Genomic DNA, 10,802 nt, shown 5'->3' on the forward strand with positions numbered 1-10,802 from the left:
AGAACATATTATTTACAAACGCACAAAAAATCAATCTTACCATTTCTGAAATTTTTACAATAATATATAAAAGGTTAGATTTTTTTCTTTCATTAATATTATACTAATATTATACTAAGGAGGTGGTGGAGAGGAGGACACTGGACAGACTGTTATAAATTATGGATAACCCTGAACATCCTTTTCACCACCTCGTGGACAGACAGTGGAGCTCCTTCTCCAATAGACTGCTTTAGCTCCGCTGTCACAAGGACCGCTTCAGGAAATCATTCCTGCCACGAGCCATCACACTGTACAACAGCTACTTAAACAGGTAATCCACCAACCTCACAGACTCTTGTGTTTTTACATATTACTTTTAGATATATATCTGCACTACTGCAATATTGCACATTCGGTCTACTTGCACAAAATTTTTTGTGCAGTTTTTTTCTATAAATACTGTTTATATGAAGAAGAAGAAGAAGACATACTTTTATTAATCACAACACACACATGCTGCAGGGGGAGACTGCACACAAGCCATGCTTAGTGAAATTATTTTCTCTGCATTTGACCCATCCTGGGAAGTCCTTCCTCCACGGCAGACCAGGAGCGGTGGGCTGCCAGCCGACAGTGGAACCTCGGTACCCAGTTCCTTTTTGTCACCATTGGCCAGGTGGTGATCTTCTTGCATGTTTTTAGTGTTTTTTTTATTTTTATGGAGGATACCCCAGGTGAACACGGGGAGAACATGCAAACTCCACACAGAAAGGCCCCCTCAAAGGGCAGCAGGCACAGAAGGCATGGTGGAAGACATGCCCCCAGCGCCCACAGCTCCCCAGGCAGGAATCAAACCCGCGACATTCTAGCTGTGAGGCGACAGTGTTACCACCATGCCATCACCATATACTTAATATATTGTATTTTTATTATACGATATTAACTAACTAACTATATTTAGTTTTAATTAGTTATATTTTTTATTTTTATTCCTGTTTATATTATTGTTACTTTTTCTAAATAATTGTGTATACATCCTGTGTTTGCTATATGTTTAATTGCTACTGCAACAAAATAATTTCCCAAATTAGGATCAATAAAGAAACCATCTAAGTCCATCTCAGTCTAAGTCTAAGTCTAAGTCATTCTTCAGCATGACATTTTTTGATTCTTATCCCTCTGTAACAAACTGAGTCACTTGGCATGCAGTCATTGCAAAATGATTGTGCAAATTATTTTGCAATATCAGCATGGAGGGACAGATGTGGCATTTTCAGCTGTTCCTCAGCTGAAGCAATTCTGTGTCTGGACAAACCAGAGACTTTTAGACAATCTATTGACTTTTGGAACCACAACAGCTAAAGGCCAAGGTTTTCCAAGAAAGTGTATCACTTGTGAGATCTTCTGACTTTTCAAGTTGGAAATTTGGCCAGGAAATCTACTTGGATATTTATAGCAGCAAAGCTAAGGCAAGTAAGGTAATTATTTAATTGGTTCCCTCACCATTCCCAACTTCTCTTGGGACTGATAGTTCAACGCTATCTTCAACATGGTCTAATTCAGAGGTCATGTTGTCTCAGCTAGGTTTGTCATGTCCATGCTTCATCTCATATTTTCAGTTATCTTAATTTTTTAAATGGCACTTAAAGAAATTCCTGTCTCCAATATCAAAGAAATTTCCAGCATGATGGCACTGTCATGTGGACATATAATTGCAAGAGACTATGGTGTCATATTTCTTTGACATATGGTCACAATTAATAATTATGATGAATTCTTTCAGTGATTCCAAATCTAATATGCTCTGCATGAGATCAAAAACTCATTATCTAGATTCTTTCAATTAATATATAGAAATGGAGTGAAGTTACTGATAGGCCAACATCAAAAAGCATTGGGAGTCATATACGCTAGCTGTAACTTCATATACTGTGGCTACCAAGCATCATGTTGTTGAATGATGACTTATGTCTTAATTTGTCAAGATGTTTAAATAATTACCACTTAGACAGATCTTAAAAGCATTAAAGATTTAATGGACATTGCTCTGATTTTACTCAGTCTGAGTCTGGAAATAGTAACACTGATGATGTCATCAGATAAAATGAGCATTCACCAGACAGAAGGGATTGCATTATGGAAAGTGTGGGGTCCAGTGTTTCTGTAGCTTGATCCATATTAGGATTCCTAAAAACTGGGATTTCACTGCCTCTGTTGCTTCGATTTCCGACTTGTGAGTCAACTTTATAGGAGTTCAGTACTAAATAACTGAAGTGTCCCTTTGAAATGGAAACCCTGGCATATTGAACAGTGGACGTCTGCTTTAAAATTTCGCCTGAATCTCTAAATGGCTTTCAGGAAACACCTTCCCTTAAAGAGCTGCTGTTAGTTATGGCTTCAATATAAATTGTTAGAGATAGAGTGTGACTGCTTCTTTGTCTTTTGTCTGTACATAACTGTCAAGTACCATTTTCCTTGTTACATGTGACAACATACGAAGGACATACTGTTGGTGAATTATTTTTATTGTTTTGTCTTTCTTCATAGACATATTCTACATGTGTCCCAGTAGGTGAGTATCTTAATTTGAATAATATCTCATTAAATCTCATTATATATATATATATATATATATATATATATATATATATATATATATATATATATATATATATATATATATATATATATATGTGTGTGTGTGTGTGTGTGTGTGTGTGTGTGTGTGTGTGTGTGTGTGTGTGTGTGTGTGTGTGTATATATGTATATATATATGTATATATATATGATGTGTAACAGATATTCCAAAATGACTGCAGCCAGGAATTGTAGAAAAGTAGGTGTAATGACAGCAAATAATAGGTTTCATGACACCAAAAGTGTCAAGGTTAAAATAGCCGTGCTGCTCTGAACACTGAATAACACATTTTTTAAATTAACAACATGACTTGAGAACAAACTAATTAAACTGAATAGGACACTTTTTGTGACTGTAAAAGGCGACAGGTTAAAATATCTCAATGTGATTGACTTTTTTTTCAACAGAGATGTAGACAACACTGAACCAGATACAAACTACATATCTTAGAAATGCTTGTTATACAGCAGGCTGGGAGCAGTTCAGAGGGTGTGACTCCACCAGACCGCACCTAGCCAAGAAAGAGTTCCAGCATATAACCTCCCGTAAAAACCACAACCTGAAGTTTTAACATATCAGTGTGTGGATTAAACAATCAAGATGTTACTTACTGAGTGTTAGAGATGCTGCTTGCCTATTTGTGTGTGTTCTTGTGACAAACAAAAGCAACATGAGCTACAAGCAAGCAAGGACAGATTATGAGATAATGAACCCTGGGGTACATAAAGAATAATGCTTGGCAAGCTGTACATTTCATAATTAGAATGGACGACCCACCTGATGCAATATGAGGTTTTTCCTTGGCCTTCCAGATTCATGTAAATATCCCATACTTTTTAAATTAAACTTGCATGGCTCTGACTGAGAAGCTACATACTCTGTATGTCCACTTTTACACAAATAACCTGAGCTCTGAACTCTCTGATACTTGAGCATTAATTTAGAACTGCAAACAAATATCTGAATCACCAACCCAGGTGAGGTGTATTGAAGGTGTTTGATCAGAAAGAGTAAAAACAAGATGACTTGTTTGGTAGAGCTCTTTTGCTTTCCTGCAAGAACTGTTAATAACAATCACTTCAATCAGAAGATCTGGCTCAGGGGTCTCATGACCTCTTGAGCCTCAGAGCCCATGCCTGGCAAGCATCCTTCCATGACAGTAGTTACAAGCTGCTGGATTCATGCAAAAGAAACAAGGTCAGTTCAAATGACTTGACAAATGACTACAGAGGAGGAAGTGAAATTTAAGTAAGATGAAATATCCTTATATATCCTTAATTATTGTAATGAGATATAGTATAACTTCTTACTGAGGCTTTATTACTGTTTCTTAGTAACTTAATGATCGAAACTTCAAGTCAGAATTTCTTTGTATCCAGAGAAATATACTCAATTTTTAGTCTGGCTGCACATTTTTGAGACAAGATATTTTCACTTGTTTTAAAAATCTTAGGAAGCAAAATATTTAACATTTTCCATCATGACAGCAATCAGCAGACCAATGACTGCTGTTAGGATTGTTTGTATCTGACTGTGTCCTGAGTAGCACTGAAGCAGTTAGATTAAGACATGTTGCTGGTAAAGAGCTTGGGCACTCTCTAGTTGTCACAGTAAGATAATGCAGTGCTAAAATGTACTATTGCCAAAAGTATATGGACAGGGTATTAACGTTTGGGTATTTTTATGGTTTTTTCTTCGTTTGACCTGGGCTTCTTAATTCCACTGAAGGGACACCTCTCTGCTAAATTATGCAATGTATATCAGACATCAGTATGCTTCCAGTAGGAATTAAGCGAGAGCAATCAAACACAAACCAGTTGACCAGCAATGTGCATTAACACCCAAGATTACATTCCATGTATTTTGAAGATTCTGTATTGTTCTGCATTCAAACTTTTGAGCTTAACATAGTCGCACACCAAGTTATTGATTTTCACATAGAATCTGCCATCTTAAGATGTTAAAAGTTGGCTAATAAGTTGAATTTTGCTGTTTTGCCACAAAACTGTTGAATAATATAGTTTCCTATGATCTATACCTCTTAATGTTTTTTTTTCCTTTTTTTCAGTTTTTCGTGGTTTTGTATGTTCTTTAACATTCTATAGACAAATGTATGAACAGTCATAATAAGTCATAGCTTGAATAAAGAGAGATCATCCACAACTGTCTCCCCCTAAACCATGTGAAACATGGTTACTGCCAGTTTTGAAAGCATTAAGGAACCTTTACTTATTTGAAGCCAGTCCCAACATCATGTTGTATGTGTTGTTATACTCATTATTGTTATCGTTATATATACTCATTATTATATTGTATATATTATCATTATATATAGTGACCCAAGCATATTTTTTTTATTTATATGTGAATATATAGAAGATCTGACAACTTAATTTAATATCAATAATGCAAACAGCACTGAAGTACAAGCACTGTTGAGTTTACCAGCCATTTTATCAATTGCCCACTAGAGAGCAGAATTGTACATAATATGAATCTAGAGTCACCAACATGTCAAACATCTTGAGTTGCAGTCTTCAGTTTCAGAAAGTCAAGCTTTGTGTTGTCGTATTGTTGTGCTTTTGGTGTCGTTTTCTTCTTTCCTAAATGCAGATAAATGAAGAATTCATTTACTTAAACATTTAACTCTATTTTTGCAATATCTAAATCATGGTTTTTAATTTTGCACTCCAGGGGATATCAGTGAAACTGGTGTTTGATTGTTTTGATAAGATATCTTTTTTTAAAACAAACAAACAAAAAACATTTCCTAAATAGTGTTCAGTCAAAGTGGTGTTGGTTTATTTATTTTAAGAATACCAAATACTGTATTCATGGGGGGTATATGCCAAAAACAAGAACAACCATGCACGAACATTATAATAGAATCCAAAACACCACAAGCTGCAACCTTTAAAACACCTTTAAATTAAAACAAATCCTTCTGATCATCAACAAAAAATAAGCTTCTCGAGGATGGTATGATCTCTTTGGTGGAAGAGTTATTCAGGTCACTTATTTAAAGCAAGATTATGTAACTTTTGATAGCGGTCACTGTGACCACAAGCGACAATGATTTGATCATTTTCAAATGGTAAGTGACAGTATTTAAAATCTGCAAAATACAGCTGTGATTAATGATGGAGAGTAAAAACCAAATCTCAATATCAAAAAGTAAATCTCCCTCTGAAATTGTTAGGCTTGGAAAAATTTGGGACTGTAAAGCAAAACTTTGACAAAGGCTGGCAACAATTCACCACTTTATTCAGGAATTGGGAATAGTGAGACTGGGTGATGGGAAGCTGAGCTGTGGACTGGCACAATGCTGAAGGGGACAGGTAGGTGGGAATCACAGTGTCTGATTTAAACAACAAAAGGAAACACACAACTGGAGTTTAATTTGGTTGTAGTACCACACTAGCAAACTGAATGACCAGGGGCCCGTTGCACAAAACTAGGATAAGGGATTAAGCCGGGGTATGTTGGTTATCCTGGCTCAACTTATCCGTGATCCGGTTGCACAAAAGCAGGATAGTGGAAAGTGGGATATGTTATGGGATGGAAGTTACCATGGAGATTTATTCTGTGGAGCCAGCCTGCTCCAGACCAGGCTAAGTTCCAGGATCTATTTAATCTCATCAGCAGTCATCACAAACGGAAACCAATAGTTATTCCACTGCCCACTACACATTGTTATCACATTCAACTAGATCCACGGTCATTATTTAAAGATTGACACAAAACATAAACATCATTAATTTTAATTAATTTCAATCATTGTAAATAAATGATGATTTTAGATGTGTTGCAATCATCAGATAGACAGTTTCCCATAGACTATATATAAAATACACATCCAATTTAAATATAAATGCACTTCAAAGATTAACATGATGTTCCTTTATTGAATAAGGATAAATAAAAGTATCAGTTCCTTTCAAAACTGAACTCACACAGTGACTCTACAAGATAGAAAGCACAGAACCAAAGCATATTATACAACACAAGAATAAATAGACTTTCAAAGGTCTGTATATAATACACCCCACATGTCTGCACACTGAAATAAATGCAGGACAAATCCGTACACAACAAATGAACAGACAAATGAATGGATGCAGGAGCCTGCAAGCTTGTGTACAGCACAAACATAAGAGGCCAAATCAATCTAACTTGATAAGATAAGATCAACTTTATTTATCCCAAAGAGAAATTATGTAAGGGATAATGCCCGATGAGTTGTCCATTATCAGAAATGAATGGACGACGCGGAGGCGTGAACCGTCCAATGCGAAGCTCCGCTTATACCATGGTCACTTACGAAAGAAATAAATATTAAATCAATTATTAATACGTCAATGTTGCTTTCTACCGTTAAAATCGTAAGTTTTTCCACAAGAAGTGGACTATTTAATATCTCTCGTTGTGACACGTTGCCAAGGTAACCGGCTCTGGCCACAGAACCTGCAGCTTGGTCGGCCGCAGCTGTTATATTAGGCCTAATCAGTGGAGGGAAGTGAGATCATTGCTTTATGTTACGTGATACAAAGTATCATTTCAGAGGGCAAGTGCACCTCTTACCGCTTGTGTGTGTCCAGAGGATGATGCGACATTTTGTTTCAAAGAATCAAAGTCAGATAGTTTCCTAAATTGTTTTTATTGCAAGAAATATTATCCACCATTGACTCTGATCATTAAATGTGTATGAAGCAAGTAAGTCTATCCAAAATCGTTTTTATAAATATTATCCACCATTCACTCTGTATCAAGCAAGTAAGTAAGTAAGTAAGGTAAGCAAGACAGTTTCTGTTGCCACGGTTACCAACTAGCGTTTGAGCCAGTGCAATAATTTAGAACAATCAAACTATTTGACCGGAACTTTTTTATAGGTGTCCTACAACACTTTTTAACGGACACCCTGCAGCCAATCAGAATCGAGTATTCACCCAGACCATGGTATAACAAGGAGTTATACAGTCTGATGGAGTTACATTTACACAATTTCACTTACAGTTTCAACTGATCCTTAACCAGAGTTTTCGGAGATGTTAATCAACTGTTTGGATTGTAATTGTGATGTTTCAGCGGAGCAGTGAGTGGGTATTTGTGTGCTACTTACACATTCAGGCAGTCTGCAATACTTTGCCACGCTTTCTCTCGTTGTTTTATAACTGTGGCGGTGTTGCCTTTCTTTTTAATTTGGTCCTTCACCTCCTCATAAGCCTCCATGAGGACTTTTGCCTCCGACAGGGGAAAGTACGCCGCTCTAGTTGCCATAGTGAATCGGTGAATCTGTGATCGATGGCAGGGTCTATTTGAGGAAGCCATGTGCACATACTTATCCAGGATAGGTTTCACCTGGCTTGTTGAATCCGTGTCTGCTCATCCTGGCTTGGTCTTTGTACAACCGATTAAGCCTGGACGCTCATGTTTTGGATTGGTTGAACTCAGCTCAGTCACTTATCCTGGATGTCTTAATCCTAGTTTTGTGCAACGGGCCCCTGGTGATGCGTGGTTGAAGGACCGGGGTTGATATGCTGCAGGGTTGATGAGTTGATGGGTTGCAGGTGAGCAGCTTGGTGCAGGTGTGTAGGCTAGTGTGACTGCTCCAGTGCTTTGCCTTGTGGGACACAGTAAGGAAGGTAGACTGGTCTGATTTACACTGAGATTTTTGACATCTGGGTACTTTTGGCATACTGCATATTTCGCTTTTATTTCCATACTGCATAGCCATAGCTGTGACAGATATGTGGTGGAGTAGTAGAACAAAATGGAAAAAAGTGTAAGAATAAGTACTTTACTTGAAATCAACAAGTACAGATGTTCTTAGTTACTTTCTACCTCTTTATTGATTGCATGAATATTAAATGAAATTATATGTCACCTATATGAAGCTAAAATGACTAAAGAGATGAGGAAAATAAGTTTTTGTATTGTGCTGTATTGTGCTGTTAATTATTATTTTGAAGAAGAAGAATGTACTTTTTTATTATCACAGCATTACATATACATGTACCACACATATTACATGCACATGTAATATGGCACATGCCGTGCTTTTTTGTGAAATTAATTCTCTGCGTTTGACCCATCCTTGGTCTGTTGATCCCCCGTGGTAGGCCAGGGGTGGTGGGCTGCCAGCTGCCCGCCGACGGCAGCGTCCAGGGACCCATCCTGTCTTTCGTCACCATTGGTCAGGTGGTGATCTTCTTGCATGATTTTGGTGGGGGTTGTTTAGGGAGGAAGCCCCGGGTGAACACAGGGAGAACATGCAAACTCCACACAGAAAGGCCCCCTTTTTTCCTTGAGCGGCAGGTGTCGAGGGCATGGTGGGGGACACCAGCTCCCACAGCGGGATTTGAACCAGGGACCTTGATAATAAAAGTAAAAATAAGATAAAATAAGGTTAATGGAGAATAAAACCACCGAGCAATAGTTTAACAAAATAAAGTTAAAAATAAGAAGAATGTCTATTTATAATGATAATTGCTAATTGCACATTCATTCTGGTAGTATAATGGGTCCCACGTGTGATTTTTTTTCATCTATGTTCATATCTGCTTGTTTCTTACATGTTGTGTGTATATTCGTGCCGTCATGCCAGTTGCACCTTTGACTTGCTGGCAGTCCGTAGTCTGATCAGCTGATATATTTCATGTCTTACATTCACTCAACATCACATTGCACATCTGCACATGCAGAATGTACTTGTACAGAGAGCAGAGCAGCTGATGCTCATGAGTGTCAGACTGCCAGTAGCACTGATGGTCCTGGCATATTTTGTGCCCTTGGCAATCTCAGGAGCCCCCTCCCCCAACTGACCAACATCAGCTCTCTATGTCACCCCATCTTCCCTAACTGAAAAAGCACAAGATAAGTCAACATGTACAACATGTAGGGTATGCAACACCACCCTTTTCAGTGTGTCTCAAATATGGCAATAAATTCTGATTGTGTCTGCATAATGTTTTTGAAATTCAATAAGGAAGAGCTTTTCTGTCATGTATTATTTTCTCTTTTTGTGTCTTATTTCTCATTTTATGCTCTTTGTTGCTCATTCATTCCAGGATCTCTAACATTTCTGCTTTTCCACTTTCAAAGCTACTCTCAATTACAAATTGATCCTTCGTTATCACTCATTGTTCCGTAGAACTTTGACATAATGCATAAGACTTACTATTCAGTCACTATGTTCGCTTCCTTATTGTAAAATAGCCCATACTGTTGTCCATCCATCCATCCATCCATCCATCCATCCATCCATCCATCCATCCATCCATCCATCCATCCATCTTCTCCCACTTCATCCGGGTCCGGGTTGCGGGGGCAGCAGTCTGAGCAGGGGATCCTGAGGCGTTCCCAGGCCAGCCAAGCGACATAGTCACTCCAGCGTGTCCTGGGTCTTCCTCGGGGGCCTCCTCCCGTTGGGACATGCCTGGAACACCTCCCTAGGGAGGCGTCCAGGGGGCATCCAATAGAGATGCCCGAGCCACTTCAGCTGACTCCTCTCGATGTGGAGGAGCAGTGACTCTACTCTCTCTCTACTCTGAGTTCCTCCCGGGTGACAGAGCTCCTCACCCTATCTCTAAGGGAGCACCCGGCAGAGGAAACTCATTTCAGCGGCTTGTATCCAGGACCTCGTTCTTTCGGTCATGACCCAAAGTTCATGACCATAGGTGAGGGTAGGAACGTAGATTGACCGGTAAATCGAGAGCTTCGCCTTTCGGCTCAGCTCCTTCTTCACCACGACAGACCGATACAGCGACCGCATTACAGTTGCAGCTGCACCGATTTGCCTGTCAATCTCACTCAGGTATACTTTACTTTAGGTATACCACAGACAGAGTATATACAGTGAAATTGATATGTTGATATGTTAATTGATATATGAATATGTTAGATGATTCTGGTTTTTACATTTGTCCCAATAGTGTCTGCATTTGGCAAGTATAGCATGGTCAGGGAAAGATTTTGGTTATCTTAAAAATGTTGTGCCCCTGTGAGCACAATATAAATGTCTATAGTAAGGTCTCATTTTGACACATGGCTGCTCTGATGAAGTTGTTCTTTAGCACTGCAAATTCCCAAACATTTAATCACATCCCCAAATCCAAATGCTATGCAGTGGACCTGGGACTTTTAGGGCCACTGTGGGCCCAAGTGCAGTTGCTTACTTTTTTTG

This window comes from Chaetodon trifascialis, chromosome 11 (assembly GCF_039877785.1).
Source record: "Chaetodon trifascialis isolate fChaTrf1 chromosome 11, fChaTrf1.hap1, whole genome shotgun sequence".
Taxonomy (NCBI): domain Eukaryota; kingdom Metazoa; phylum Chordata; class Actinopteri; order Chaetodontiformes; family Chaetodontidae; genus Chaetodon; species Chaetodon trifascialis.